Source organism: Hyperoodon ampullatus (genome assembly GCF_949752795.1).
Source record: "Hyperoodon ampullatus genome assembly, chromosome: 9".
NCBI classification, from domain to species: domain Eukaryota; kingdom Metazoa; phylum Chordata; class Mammalia; order Artiodactyla; family Ziphiidae; genus Hyperoodon; species Hyperoodon ampullatus.
Window position 1 is genome coordinate 84,758,922 of NC_136922.1, and position 15,981 is coordinate 84,774,902.

General features: G+C 43.2%; 1 protein-coding gene and 1 pseudogene across 2 annotated transcripts in view; one reads left to right on the top strand and one right to left on the bottom strand.

The window, feature by feature from the left end:
* Positions 1-15,981, top strand: part of SND1 (staphylococcal nuclease and tudor domain containing 1) — a 424,144-nt gene that overhangs the window by 127,115 nt on the left and 281,048 nt on the right. The gene's annotated exons all lie outside the window — the stretch shown is intronic.
* LOC307058275 (rhotekin-like) lies at positions 545-2,266 on the bottom strand (annotated as a pseudogene). Its single transcript has 2 exons — positions 931-2,266; positions 545-852 (listed from the first exon to the last, which is right to left on the bottom strand). The product of its transcript is annotated as a rhotekin-like (transcript).

A 15,981-nucleotide genomic window follows, 5' to 3' on the forward strand; every position in this document is an offset into this window, starting at 1 on the left:
CCATCCTATGCCCCATTTATTTGTTTAATGCTTAGTTGTGAGATACAACGGGAAGTTTATTGGCACCAATGCCTTGGTGAACTAACCAAAGTGCTTTTTAGAAACCAGCTCTTCTGACAGAGGAGATATTGGTGTGCCAACTCATTCCAGCCCAACTCAAACCATACTTTTTTTTTTTTTTTTTTTTGATGTTAAATAACTTTAATGGTCCATGTGGGAGTCACAAGGGAGGTGCGTTCCCTCCCAGGGCTCTTCAGTGCCATCCTCAAAGCTGGTTAGTGCCGGGAGGTAGGGCAGTGTTGGTTCCAGTTTTCTCCCAGGAATGGTTTAGGGGGTCCCAGCCAGCCCTGGGAATGAGCCCCTCAGCACCATGGCAACCACAGCTTAAAAGAGGCTTCTGCTGCCCCTCCCCAGCCTATCCCCAGTCCAGCAGAGGAAGGGGAAGCCAAGCTGGCCAACCTGCTACAAACAGCGCCGAATCCAGAGCCCAGCTGCACACAGACCACCTCCTCTTCTGGCCAGATCCTGTTGCCAGCACACCATCTCACACTGGTGACTGGAGCCAAGTGTGGGGTGGGCCTTTGCTGCAGAGGCCTCTGGACTGTGGGGACCGCTTCGGGGGGAGAGGGGCAGCCGAGCGAGAAGCCCCAGGGGAGTGGTCTGGGGGACAGCATCCAGGGAGACCGTCCCGCGTCTCCTCCAGGGCAGGGAACGGGTCTGGGCTGGGGTTGGGGCCACTGAAGCAGGGGAGCAGGGGCCAGGCCGGGCAGGCTGGGGGCATCTCCAGCCTCGTGCCCTCCAGCTGGGCCAGGCTGTCTGTCACCGGTGTGATGTCATCCAGCAGCTCGATAGCTGTGGCACCAGGAAGGGATTGAGGGGAGGAGGCTAGTCAGAGCTTAGGCCCCAGACCTATTCAGCCCTGAGCATCACCTGTCACCATCTCATGGTACCAGGAACCCTGCTTGGCCAGTGCTTGGAGTGGTTTCCGAGGAGCGGGGGTTTCAATTTTCATTATGTCATCACGGCACTGCTTCCACTGGCTCATGTCAAAGAAAAGCCGCCACAGAGCTTCCGTCCAGCTCTGCAGGGCTCCCCGACTCTCTGCTGGAAGCGTGTGTGTCACCTCATCCTCCCCATACTGGTTACTGATGCTCAGGGTGAAGGGCCGGCCCACTGCCTGGTCCAGCTCCCCTGCCCGGACTGGAGTCTCCTTGTTGATCACAGTAAACAGCGGCTCCTCCGCAGTGTCTGTCTTCAGGTTGACGGTAACAGAAGCTGTTTGTGCCTCTCAAGACTCCATGCACTCACACCCAGTCCTGCAGCTCCCCAGCCTGCTGCGCTCTGAGGGTGCCACTTGCAGTAGGCTGAGTCATGCAGAAAGGCTGAGCCACCAGACGGCAACGCACGCTCCCATCAAGGGGCAGCCAGGCGGGGTTCTCCTTATGACTGGTGAAGGTGAGGTCATGTGTGTGGAGCCCGTCTTGCACTGCTGCCAGGGCGAGAGTGGTACGAGCCGAGAGGTGGTAATGAGGACCACCAACAGCTGGGGTGCGGAGCGAGATGGGACTGCTTCCCGAGCCCCTAGCTGTCTCCAGCGACACCCGCACACGCCTCCCCAGGAGCAGCCCAGGGAGCTGCTGAGCTTGGTGGCAAGCCTCTTGGGGGCCCCCAGCCAGGGCCCCCTCCTCTTCCAGGCAGGCCCCATATAGCTCCAGCCGCAGTTCAGAGTCTGGCCCTGCCTCGGCAAAGAGCACCTCGTTGTGAAAGGAGATGGCTGTGAGGGTCCCGTCCACCAGGATCACTTCCGTGTCCTGAGTGCATTCCCCGATCTGCAGCAGCAAGAACACAGCCCGACGGTGCGGCTCGCCTTCGTTCTTGAAATCTTCTGTGTCCTTCCACATGAGTGGAATCCGGAGGTCAGAAATGCAGACCTGGCCGCGGCAGGGGGAGCACTCAGCAGGTGGCCCGCTGGTAGGAGGCCGCTGGCCTGTCTTCCTCAGCACCTGCGCGTCCTCGCGCCGCTGCAGCTCGCCCGTGTAGCCGGGGGTGCGGCTCTTGCACACCAGCACGCTCTGGGTGGGAGCAGGCCACCGGCAGCTGGCGGGCCCCTTCCCTCATCCGGGTCTCATGGTGTAGCGTTCTTTGCGACTGTGTCCTCCGGTGGGTCGCAGAAGAGGCTGAGCCAGCAGCGGCTGCGTTTGAACTCCATCTCCAGGGCGGAGCCGCTGGCCGCGGTGACCCAGCTCCGGTGGTTTCCGGAGAACATGCTGGCGGTCCCATGCTTCTGCCTGCCCTCAGCACTCCCCACGCTGCCCGGCTCTGCCGTGTCTCCTAGGCTTCTGTCCCTCGACTCAAACCGTACTTTTAAAACTGTTGAAACCCTGGTTTTTCATTCCGCAAGCTGCTGCTTTGAAACAGTCATACAGATATTCTGGAAGCCCTACCGAACTTCAAGAACTTCTTGGTGAGAAAACACTCGTGTTGTTTTTTTAATCCAGAAGATTAATGATACCTGAAGTGAAAATTGGCTTTAACATGGACATTGGTGGGCCCTCCATGAGATGTGAAGCTCTGGCTGGAATGGCCCTGAGCGTTGGTTCCATTGTTAGAAGGCATGTGCACATTTCCTCAAGTTGCTAGCTGCTGCCACTTGGAACTCTCGAGTGGCTTAGGTTTGAATAGCAGTAACATATTTGTTGATGGCTCCCACTGTGCTAAATGCTGCTTCTAAGTCCTTGACAGTTGCTGTAGATCTAATCCTCGTAACAGTATGTGACTGAAGGGATTTATGCTCCCCGGTTATAGATGAGGAAACTGAGGCACAGACAGTTTGATTAAATTTTCCCAGGATGATGCTGCTAAGGAGGGGCAGCTACTAAAGTTTGAAGAGTAAAATACATTTATTCTCATGTTATACCCCAGTTTGAGTCTCGACTGCAGTGTAGAATTACAAAAATTAAAGAAGGATCAACAGCTAGAAAACTGTACATTTGTTCAAGGTGAAAAACAGTTAAAAATCACAGAGCATAGGACAGTAGGCAGGAAGAACTCTACTTAGTGTACTGACCTTCAAGTATGAACAAGATGCCACTGGTACCCTGTGTAAGCCTTGAGTGATGCAATACAAGTGTTCCCGTACTGGTTCACTTTTCCTTTGAAACTAGAAATATTTTTTTGTAGGAAACTGAACGTTGTTAGGATTATAATCTGTATCTTTTTTATTTTTTAAAGGACTCAACTCTGTTTTTTTATTTTTGGCTGTGTTGGGTTTTCGTTGCTGTGCATGGGCTTTCTCTAGTTGTGGCGAGCAGGGGCTACTCTTCGTTGTGGTGTGCGGGCTTCCATTGCTGTGGCTTCTCTTGTTGTGGAGCACGGGCTCTAGGTGCGTGGGCTTCAGTAGTTGAAGCACGTGGGCTCAGTAGTTGTGGCTCTCGGGCTTAGTTGCTCTGCAGCATGTGGGATCTTCCTGGCCCAGGGATTGAACTCGTGTCCCCTGTATTGGCAGGTGGATTCTCAACCACTGGGCCACCAGGGAAGTCCCATTCTGTATCATCTTAATAGAAATTTACTGGTCTATATAACGAACAGGTATTTCTAACTCTACTTTCTAATCAGCCCATAAATTTATATTGACCATTTTATCTTTTGGCCAAACTGTCGTAAAATCGTCATCTCATTGGCCCCTGTCCCGTTGTTTTAGGGCAAAAGTTAATGGAGTCTGAATAATGCATTTATTTGGGTTGATCTTCAAAAGCAAGGGGTAACTTTTAAAATTGCCCAAATAAACGAATCTGCCAGTTTTCCTCATGATTTTTATGTGCCAACTTTGATAATCTGTGGAAACGAACATTTTACATTTCTTGTTTAAGATTCAGTGGCGGTGGTGGTGGTTTTTAAAAAAACGGGAAATATATGGGGCAGTGATGTTTAAACAGAAGATGTGGAGTGTGTTTGAATTTTTGTGTCCTGGAGGTCAGACTATGCAGTATGTGGTTTCCTGGGCAAAATAAGAATCTTCTTATAAAATGTTCCTATGACCCAGCACATCATTATCCTCCTAGTCTTCACTTTCTTGGGCATAATGTAGCAAAGGTCTATAATTATAAGGGTTAAGTAAAATGTGTGAAAGTAGTATTACTTGTATATATGGGTGTAGTGAGGAAATTAAGGGGAGAGCCTGTGTCACTGTGCCCTTTAGACATCTAAGTGCAGTGGGTAGTCTGAAACAGTAGGTATTTCTTAAAATCAAGGGTTCAAGACGTTTATGGCCAGACCACAAGAAAGAGGATGCTGGGGTGGCAGTCACTTCCACACTGGTGCTTATTCGAACACGGCTCCGTTTTACTCTAGCTCAGAACAGCAGTGTCTCCTCAGGGGCAGATGAGTTTTATGAATGTGCCTGCCCTTTATCCTTTGGGATTTGTGGGTTCAGGCAAAGCACATTCTTACTCTTTTGTTAACCTTGAATTTGGATTCATTTCTTCTGTAGTCTTCCGCATGCTCACCTGATTTTTAGCCGGTAGGCCCCTTCTTATCCTTGTTCACAAATAGTGAATTTTGTAACTCTTAAGATGTTATATCCAGTGACCCAGCTTGTTAAGCGGAAAGTCCCAGTCATTGCAGCTTTGTTTTAGAATCAAGGCCGTCACTACACCTCCTCGCCACCCTCTCAACACCTGCCAATAACAAGTGGAAACACTTCCCTATAAAGAGGAAGTATGGCCTTCATGTGGCCGAAGGGGGATTGAACTTAGGGAAAAACCATATTGTTAGAATGATACTTTAACATTATATGCAAAATACCATCGTACAGTTAGTAGAAATAAATGCTGAAGAGCTCTAAGGAAGAGCTGGATTGACCTAGGGTACGGTTTAGCAGAGGAAACCGCTTTGGAATTGATATTCTTTTAGCCTGTAACACAGACTTGGGTGTCTGTACTCTACCTGCTGACTAGGATACTTGGAAGAGCAAGTTTGGGTGTCCATGCTTGGGGACAGTGACAGGAATGGGCAGTAAGAAAAGCATAGCTGCCATACTGGATGATATTGGGTATTACGTTTCTTGACTTCAAAAAGGCATAACCACAGTATACTCCAGAGTAGAATGTATTTCAAGGTGGTGAAAGGGAAAGCCCAATATATTTGTCAGCTTACGGAAGAAAATTGGTTGACTTTTGAAATTTTTCTGCCATATGATAGACATTGCAGAACACATGATGAGCCTTCCTATGTTTCACGAGAGAAGAAGGACACTGTTTTTGTTGTCCACTGTCTGTACCCCAGAGACCTTGCTGAAAAAAGGTATTGGATACCTTCCTTTGCTTGTAGCCTTTCTTGCTCAGCCTCGTAGCTCTGTCGGCCTTTCTCAGTAGTTTGCCCTTGATGTTATACTCTGCCCCTTACCCTCCGTGTAGGGTTTCTTGACCCAAACTGGTCATGTTTGTCCACCTTCTTGACAGTCCCTTTTACGTGTGTCTTCAGATCGTTTGCCTTGTTCTTCTTATCTTGTTAAAATAATTTCTGAATTGAATGCTATAGCAAGAGGACAGTTTGCAGTCAGAGTGACCTGGGTTTCAAGTCTTAAAGTCTGTGACTTGGTAATGACTAACCTTGGGTGAGTTATTCAGGACCTTTGAGCTCTGGTTTCCTTATCTGTAAAATGATGATACTGTTGAAATCTTAGTCTTTGTGAATATTAAATGGGAATCATATCGTGCCTTATGTATTATATATTCAAATATTATGTAGTTAGTAATTGTTCTTGTCAGTCAAGCTTATTTAGTAGCCCCGGCTCACTTTGGATCCCCAGATAAGGTGCCTCTGACTTCATTTTGCACATCCATCTACCTGAGAGCTGCCTGCTTCCCTTAGGTCAGGTGGGGTTTTTTTCCTGTTGAAAGACTTAGATTTATAATCTCGGCTTTCACTTTGAATGGCCTATTCTCAAGTGTCATTTTAAGTTGATTTGTTATGCTAATGCCTTACAAATACTGTGCTTCCTAATTAGCCCATATGTAATAAGGCAGGGTACCCACCTGCATACTTGCATATTAAATATTCTATGCAAAAAACCCTTAGCTCAGCTTCACACCATGGGGGGGATTGTTGCAGCACATGAAGAAGACTGTTCTCTGACTTGAATGGTAGTGACGCATTACGCTAGCGTACATCATGAAGGCTAGGGCTACGTGTTGATTGGAGTCATTTAAAATTGGTTTGGACAGTGTGCTGTTGACCAGAGCACCTTGTGAGTAGTTCTGGTCCTAATTACATCCTCTAACACTGTAATGGCCTCCTACCTGGCCTCCTTCTCTCCAATTGTCCCCCATCTAATCCAGTTCTATATATGGCTGCTATGTTAATCTTCCTGAAACATACCTCTGATTCTGTCACTCTCCTTATCCTCAACTTTTTAAAAAGCTCCCCATTTCCTGGCGAAAAGGGCCAAACTTCTAAAGTCCCATGATGTGGCCTAAATTTCCAGAGTTCCTTTCTATAATACTTTTAGAGTGGTTATTAATGGTGGGAAGTTGGAAATGTGTACAGACATTGCCTTGGTGCACATCACTGGGGGACACTTTTACTGGGTAGGGGCCAAAAGTGCTAGAGGGGATAGTCCCACCAATGGAAGATTTTGCCAGAACAGCAGTGAGTTGGACATTAAGGAGTAAAACTAGAACCAGTTATAGGGAAACGTTTTAGCTTAATATGAAAAAAGAACTTTCTAAGAAAGGTGTTCAGTGAGAGAGAGTGGGCTGTCCCAGGAAGTTAGTTTCATTTCATCGAAGACCTTGACACATGAGCTGAATAACAAGATGGTAGGAATATTGTGGAGGGGATTTGACAGTGCATAGGAGGCTAGAGGTACACTTTTAAGTTCCCTTTCAACCCACAGGCCCTGTGATTCTATGGCTTATAATTCGGGAAAATGATAAGACCGATTAGGTCCCCATAGAAACAATGCTTCTGCACTTACATTTCTATACATTCCTCATAAGTGAGGTAGGTGGGTCTTAATGAAGCTTGCTTATACCATGTGGCAATGATCCTGCCTTCTTCCCCCTTCATTATACTAATTAATATAATTGAACTATACATCAAGAAAAATGGAAGCTGGTTTATTACTGCCTATGATATTTAATTTCCTTTTTAATTGTAACTCATTACAGTTATACCAAGTTGCTAGGGCAGAAGGAATAGCAGCATTTGTGGTTCCATAGGAATTAAGAAAGGAAGAAAGCTTTTGTTCTTCTGAAGTTTTCATTTGGAATAGAAATCGGAGTCGGAACCTTGTTTCATGATTTGACTTCTAAGTCCTGTTTATCCCAGGAATGACTTTTGGCTAGCCTTAGAGCAAATTAGCCAGATGCTTACATATTTGATAGCGCTTTCCTTTCTCTTACTAATAATTAAAGTAAAAGAAATCATAATGCAATGTCATTCTAATAATTATGAAAATATTCAAAGTATGTTTAGGTTTGTAATCTCATAAAATACATGATGATAATTATCTGGATTATTCACAATAACCATTTCATAGAAGGGAAACCCAAGATACTGAAATTAGAGAATTATTTGCAGAGCCAAGTCCAGATTCCCATTTCCACTTAAGACAAGTTCCCACAAAACTCTTAGCATTTTCTTTCAGGTACCTTTGTGATCAAGCTATGATATCTGTGTCTCCTCAAGGCTGCACATCTTTTGTCAAGGAGGCAGAGAATAGTTTCATGCCCTGCCTGGCAGGATCCTAAGTAACAGTCAATACCTTATTTACCTGTCTGATTTCCTGTTGTTTCTTTTCTTTTTTTTTTTTTTTTGCGGTACGCTGGCCTCTCACTGTTGTGGCCTCTCCCGTTGCGGAGCACAGGCTCCGGACGTGCAGGCTCAGCGGCCATGGCTCACGGGCCCAGCCGCTCCGCGGCCTGTGGGATCTTCCCAGACCGGGGCCCGAACCCATGTCCCCTGCATCGGCAGGCGGACTCTGAACCACTGCGCCACCAGGGAAGCCCTCCTGTTGTTTCTTGATTGCCTTTCCCAGGCCAGGGAGATTAATTTAAACACAGTGACCTCCTTTATGGTTGTTGAGAATGATTACCATTGGGGTCTGATTGTTTTCCAGGGAGAAAAGGGAAGTTAATTTAGAAGGATCTTAATCAGAGTAGTAGTTTTTGTGACACATGTGTATGAGTTTGAAAACCAATACTAGGACCCTGAATCCTGACATGGGTCTGCACTCTTGTGCATGCATTCTGATTATGGTGTTGGTCTTCAGGTGAGATATGCAGTTCCTTTGAGGTTAAGCTCTCCGAGCTGTTTAAAGATGGCTTATTTTTCTATTTAAACCTCATTCTGTCATAGGTTACAATCCTTTGGGGCAGATATGGGTTGTTAGTTTGCTGAAAATAGAACTTAATTGGCTACTGTACCAAGTACTGATTTTTAATTTGACAAGAGAGTCATAATTCAGTCAGCCTGTTAGGTCCTTCAGGTTGTATGGAAGTTAGAAAATGTAACTAAAACCCCACCTGGACCACTGCTCCTATGCAAACCAGGTATGATTGTGGGTTGTGCACAGTGGGGCTTCTGACCATTTGTGTAGCTGGAGGGGCAGTGTCTGCCCTACTTCTGAGGAGTGCCAATGAACATGTTCGCTGAGTTTTGCAACTGCTATATAATATTTACTTGCTGTGGAAATGCGGAGGACTAGAACTGTCTAGCAGATGAGGCATGATCTTCCTCTTTTTGACTTTAGAGTTTCTGCTTTTGCTAAATAGGAAAGAGACCCATTGGGGCAGTATAGTAAGGTACATGAAATTACTATACAGTAATTTCCTTGTTTAATTCAACAAAGATATTGCTGAGGTATGGGGACTGGTGGTAAGCCCCTGCTCACAGAAAACTGGGGAGGGATATCAATTCTGGCTCTCTTTCCTTTAAAGGGCAGTTATCACCTCACCTTCTGAGGCCCACATGAAGCACTTTCCAGTACATATGTAGAGTTACTCTTCCCAGCAGACGTTGAAGCAGATGTGCCTGCTGTTACAGAAGTGAAGTCTGACAGCTGTTACCTAACCTCTTCAATATCCTTATTCTATCTACTTCAACCTTAGATTTTTTTTTTTTTTTTTTTTTTTTTGTGGTATGTGGGCCTCTCACTGTTGTGGCCTCTCCCGTTGCGGAGCACAGGCTCCGGACGCGCAGGCCCAGCGGCCATGGCTCACGGGCCCAGCCGCTCCGCGGCATGTGGGATCTTCCCAGACCGGGGCACGAACCCGTTTCCCCTGCATCGGCAGGCGGACTCTCAACCACTGCGCCACCAGGGAAGCCCCAACCTTAGATTTTTTGAAGCCTTATTAGATATGAACAATTTTTGCCCAAAGGAACTGGCTTCTTCTCCCCATTGACTGACAAGATACTGGTCATCAGACAGTGATTAGCAGAATGTTGTGATTCTCCTTTTCCCCTGATGAATGTTTGTGTTAAAGACTAACAGCAGCTATAAGCACAGTTGTTTGGTGTCATAAGGAGACGAATTTCCTTCCATTTTTAGCTTTTATATGCATGTACTTATTAGAGAGGTTGAGTGCTCTTAACATGTTCATAATCAAGGTCACCACCTCTAAAGAGAGTGGTAGTAGGCCAAGCATACTTGTATGTTCCTGGGGACTCTTGTAGTAGCTGAACTTGGACTTCGCCTGAGCCTCTCCTTGCTGTTTTGCTTTATGTGATATTTCATGAGAGTAATTTATCCTCAGTCATGAAGTATTTATTGAGCACCTACTGTGCCCATATCTTTTTATGCTCTGCTTTGAAGACTTCTTAAATTTTCCCTGGTTTGGTTATGACTTTAGTCATGTCATAACACGACTGTAGTTTGGATTTGGATAATTAGTTTTCATGAAGGTGGGCACAAACAGCAGTTATTTTATTTTGCCTTTTTGGTTGTATGGAGAGGAAACATGTTAAACTGAAACCTTGGGTTCTCAGGTGTTTATGGCTAATGAAAGATATGGCTATTTATACCATATCCAGATGGTATTCCTAGGTATAAGGAAAACAAAGTGAACAGAAAGGTACTGACTTGAGTTTCTATGTATGGGTCATATTGTAGTGACCTAGGCACTTTATACATATTAACTGATTTAAGCTTTAGAATACTGTCTCAAAATTCCTCCTCCCCCTGCTGTTGAAGTTTAATCTTTGTCTTAACCATCATTGCACAAGCTTTTGGGCCCCAGTTTCAAATATCGCTCTCTTCAGTCTGTCTTTCCATACTGCTGCTCAGGTGGTCTTTGTAAAATTCCAAACACGTCTGTCCCCTTCCCAGAAAGTTCTCTTCGTTCCTCTGTTCTAGAGGTTAACACCTCTGCCTGGCAAACAGCACTAGGCCCTGGCTGAACTTTCCCCTGCCTCCTTACGCAGCATTTACCTCCTTTTTGAACTCTCCATTCTTTCCTACTGCTTATCTTGTGTGTGTCTGTCTCTGGAACACTAACTCGTCCTTCCAGGTTTAAAACTTGAGAAAAGTGCCACACCTCTTCTGACATTATTATTCCTTAAAAGAATGAAAAACGGATTCGCAAAACGTAATTGTGTGTGTGTATGTGTGTGTGTGTGTGTGTGTGTAACACGTATTTTTAAGAATAATAAACAGTCCTTCAATCTGGAATAATTTACAATAAATTTGGTCAGATTCAGACTTATTGCTGTCCCCTTTTTTTCATTTTTTGAAAACTGGGGAAAACTTCACCACAAGCCCTAGTTTTACAGACTTGTGTTTTTGAGTCTCTCGTGGATGTAGTGAAATTGACAGAAAGGCTGGAAATGTGAGGATGGGAACGAAGCAGGAAAAAATTTTTAAAGGTTCTGTTTATTGAAATGTAGAATATTGGAAGTGCAGTGCGAGAATGGAAAGAACTGAAGAAATCTGGTAGTCATGCAAGGGGGCTGACTTAAAGGAGGGCATTGTAGTGGACCAGTGGAAAGGAGGAAAGGGTTAGTCAGGGGAAGCTAGTTGGAGGATGAACAGCACTGAGGAAACCGGTGAGAGGTGGAGCCCTCCCCAAGATTGTTTAATGACTACTTGAGTTTTGTGAGTTGGTTCCTGATTTTACAGACAGAAATGATATTGATTCATCTTGTGTGTTCTGATGCATGCTCTTCAAAGAGGAAAGAAAGACAATCCTTTATATAAGTTTATTAGTGGTGAGATGACATTCTTTAAGAAATATCATCCATGGTGACCACTGGGGAACTTGAGCCATCGAAGCCTTTTGGCCTGAAAGTAATTTAACAAGTCAGTATCTTTCTGGGTAACTGTAATTGCTAGACGTTCGATAGTCATGAAATTTAGTTAGCATTCTTGCTGTTGAATTGATTTTTAATGTTTATTTGCAAAACCTTAAATGTGCGTCCAAAGCCTTGAATGCATTCCCAAGTTATCCATTGTGCACTCCCTAGATATGAAATATCAATTTTACAGGCTAGCAAAATGATATTTAATGGTGGCTGACTGGATAGTGTTTAAGAACAATATGTATTAGATACTTAAATTTGTCTATTATCTGACTCATGGCACAGATCATTGAATTTAGGTGGTACTGAAATTGCAGAAGATCTGGCTGCCTTAATAATCCAAGCTATACAGCATGTTTATTTAGTCCCAGGATCTTCCTCTTGTCTTCTTTCTAAGCATGTACAGAAGAAAATAAGACAATTTTGGTTTGTACTTTCACATCTACTTGCATTAGGAAAGATGTCTTTAAAAAACGGTAGGGACGTTTTCAGGACGCTTCTTGAAGCCTGGGGCACACCAGTTTTTTGTGATTTGTTGACATCAGTTTTTTCCTTCTTCTCTAATGTTTGCCTTCTTTGATTATACTTCAAGACCCAAGGTTTCACCACATTTGAATTTTAAATTTTGAGGCTAAATTTGGTCAAGCTGCAGCTGTAAAGGATGTTCTGTTTCATACCCATATCATTTTGTCTTGAATTTCATTTTAAAATGATCACTGTATTTTAAGCATATGCAATGTCTTCTTAATGGCTTCTTGGAAAAAATACATTGTTCAGTTAGATAAGTAAATGAAATTGTCTGGGTTACGGAGCATGACTCACTTAAAATCTCATTTGGAACAATTTCTCTGTCCACCCTTTGTTAACCATATATCCTGCTGGTTTTGTAGTACGGGGACTTGTACAAGAGTTAAAATAAACCATGGAGATCTGGATTTATGGTAACAGTCCCTCCTCAGTTCAAGGACTGTGGATGGATCTCTTTCCTTTCTGCTTTTTCTTTGATCTGTTTTTGGCTTTACTTTCATCCTTTGCTGTAGGTTTCTTAACTGCTTGTTTATTTTTTCTTAGAAAAGTATGAGCATATGCAAACTACAAGGAATTTTGGAATGATTTAATGGATAAATATCATATACATAACCCATATGGGTTGTCTGAATAAGATTCCCCTTTATGATAGGCCAAAATTTGCATATTTGCTTATAGTTTCTCCACCATATCTTTGCGAGGGCGCCTCTGGTATACACAGTAAGCTTCCCTTCCTTGTCATGCGTCCATCTGCTCGCTGGAACCCTTTCTACTGAATCATCTACCCTGCCACTCATAATTCTTAGGTTATAATCTTGGTGTAGAATGGCTAGGGATAATATCTGTTACCATTGAACGCTGTATAAAGCTGTTGAAAAAAATGGGATAAAAAAATTAAAGCAATTAATGTTTTCTTCATCCCTTATATCCTCTCTTTTTGAACAGTTTAGCTTTACTGGTGCTAAATTAACGGTAATCTGTTAACTTTACAAAGACATAGTTTAAAGGCATTGGAAACACAAAGGGAAAAGGTATAGCTCCTCATTATAATTTTTCTGGAATGCTGCAAATAAAATTGACGATTGGTAAATCAATTTATGTTGCAGAAGCACTGGGAGAATAACTGTAAAGAAACGATTTTTTAAGTTCTTAATATAGAGGAGAGTCTTTTAAAACCATGAATAATCACTAGTATTCTGTTACATTGGGATTTTTTTTTTCCCTGCAGTAAATTTTAAACAGTTCTACTTGATTTCAGTTTGGATCCATCAACAGAATAGTCAACTAAATGCGGACAGGACAAAGTGTTAATTTACCAAGTATGAACACATCACCACTTGGGGATTAATTCTAGTTTCTTTGGAAATAGTCTCAGGCCAAAACTTTATCGTTAAAGCCTGTAATCTAAATATTTCCTGTGGACTAGGCTAGATTAAATTATCTGTCCCATGTGTTCAGAATTCATGTGGATGAGGCGCGCGCGCGCGCGCACACACACACACACACGCACGCGCGCGTGCGCGCGTGGTGGTGGTGGTGGTGAGGTGGGCCACAGGTTTGAGTCATCCTCTCCTCAGAGTCTGGTTCTATCTGGCATTTCACAGTAATAGCAGACATAATTGCCTTCTGATTTTTAAGGCTGTATGGCTTTCTTGATAATAATGGGAAATTGGTTATTCATTTGAGTGCTGTTGATTAGTGTTGATGTTCTAATGTCTCACAAGTATTTCTATTATCTGTCTGCAGATCCCAGGGGCATCTCTACTCTGAAATTTGGGGCTTCATTTATTTTCCTTCTCTCTGTTCTTTCCTGCTGCCTAGCTCCCAATTTGGATTAAAACTTAAACAGCTTAGGCCTAAAAGAAATAAGACATTTACACAATTGCAGATTTATTACTTTTGAATTTTTAAAAATGAACTTTAAAAGGTTTCTTTTACATTTTTAAGGTTTCCAAGTACTGCCCATATCTTTGGAGGCTGACAGTGACCTTGGCGGAGGGGAGGGCGAAGGAGACTCATCAAAACATTTTCTAAAGAGATCAATCTGCTGTGTCCTTTCTGTGACCTGATTTGGTGAAGATCTTTCCACCTCAAAGGAGGATCTTAAGAATACCATATATTTTCATGTTTAGGTGAACGGATGCAGCTTTGATGTTCTCATGCCTTACTTGAATGTGAATGTTAAAGCATGGCAAATTTCAAGGAATCATAGGGAACTGATCCATTTTATGTAACATTTACAGACTGATGGGCATTTAGAGATAGAAGGAACATTCAGCATTTATCCCCAGCCACTTTTTCCCCCCTTTTCTAACAGGAGGAAAATGAAGCCCAGAGAGATTAAGTAATTTCATTCAACAAACATTAATTGAATGTGTACCATATGTCAGACCCAGTCCTAGGAGCTGGGGGCTACAGAGATGAATAAGTTTAATTTCCTGTTGGAGATAAATACATAGTTCTCAGATCATACAGTTTGTAATTAGAAGGATAGGAAGTAGAATATTTATGAATCATTCATAATCAGATCTTTATATGATGAAAATTATGTCAGCCCTTTGTCCTTCCCCTCACCTTTAATTTATTAAATCATCCAATAAAGATGATTTTCACTTATTTACTTGTTTTGTGGGACTAAATCTGGTGTTCTCCCTTGGCTTCCTTCTTTTGGCGACCACTCTTTCTTGAAAGATTAGTGTACCCTAGCCACCCCCATTTTATCAGCTATTCAACCTGCTAAAACTGACTGAAATTGCTCTTGCTGAAGTTATTGCCATCTTGAGTGGGCACATTTCTGTCCTTATTGTGACCGCTTTGAATGTGCTGGCTCTCTCTTCTCTTCTTAAACTCCATTCTCCCTTGGCTCCTTGGTGGCCTGATTCTCCTACCTCTTTTCCTTTTTCGTTTTCCCTTTGTGTTTCCACTGCCACTTCTTACTTCCCCAAATGGGCCACACTTTCGCACATCTCTGTAGCAGTTGGTCATCCTTCAAGACTCAGCTCACATCTCATCTCCTCATGAAGCATAGCTGACCTTTTGAAGAATTGAGGCACATCAATTTCTCCGTTCTTAACAGCACCTTGTATTTCTTTACCAATCCTGTAATTTTGTGGTTTGTATATCAAGCTTCTCCTTTTGAGTTTTTTTTCTCTCTGGAGAGCAGGGACGATTTTTTCCAGCGACTGGCACATGATGCTGTTTTTGTACTTTAATGCAGAATGACTTCTTTCTAGCTCAAGCCACCTCTCCCGTCCCCAGCAGTCCATCCCTCTGTTTCTCTCTCCGGTGCTCTCCTGGGTTCTGTGTGCTAGGCCAGTACATTGCTGACAAGAAATGACCTGTGGTGACCTGCTGCTAATGGTAGATTTATAGTGCCATCAACTGTCAGTATATTAATTCACTTAAAACTCTTAAACATAACCCTTAGTTACACTCAAATCGATTGGTAAATCTTTTTAAAAAATTCATAAATTATGCGTGCATTAACTTGGGCCTTTTCCTGTCTGATTAAATCTTAGTTCATAATTAGTGTAAGACAACTAACTGAAATTTTTCACAGATAAAATAAGGGGATTTTCCAGTTCTCAACACAGTAGTGAATATCCTACATAATGGTATTGTTTCCATATTTAATTATAACCTAAACATCTATGGTTCGGGTGTGCTGGGCAACATCCCATCCTGCAAAAGACCGTTTTTGTCTTTAAGGAAATATAGTGTACCGCAATTAAAAAAGAGCATGCAGATTGGTTTTCCGCAGTGCCTAATTCTCTGTCACATGGCCGAGATAGGACTTCTAAGCCCATTAATAAGCTGATCCATTTGCTGAACTAGAATGTTTTTCTCTTGTTTCCCCACTGCATTTGGGTTGCTGACCCTTTATCCTTTGCTGTATACTTGTCCTTGATTAAAATTAGATCAATAAAGCTAAATCAAGGAAAAAAGGAATATCCTCGGTAGAATAAGTGACCATATATTACCATTAAACTGTTCAGAAGGAAATATTAGGTGATTTTTTTTGTTTTGTTTTTACTTACAGCCTTTTATTTCTGATTAGTACTGATAACAAACCGTATGCATTATACCTTATTTTTTGGAAGTATGGCAGTGGGGATGTGGGTTTTTAAGCTGCTGGTTCCAAATACTTTGTCTTTTCCA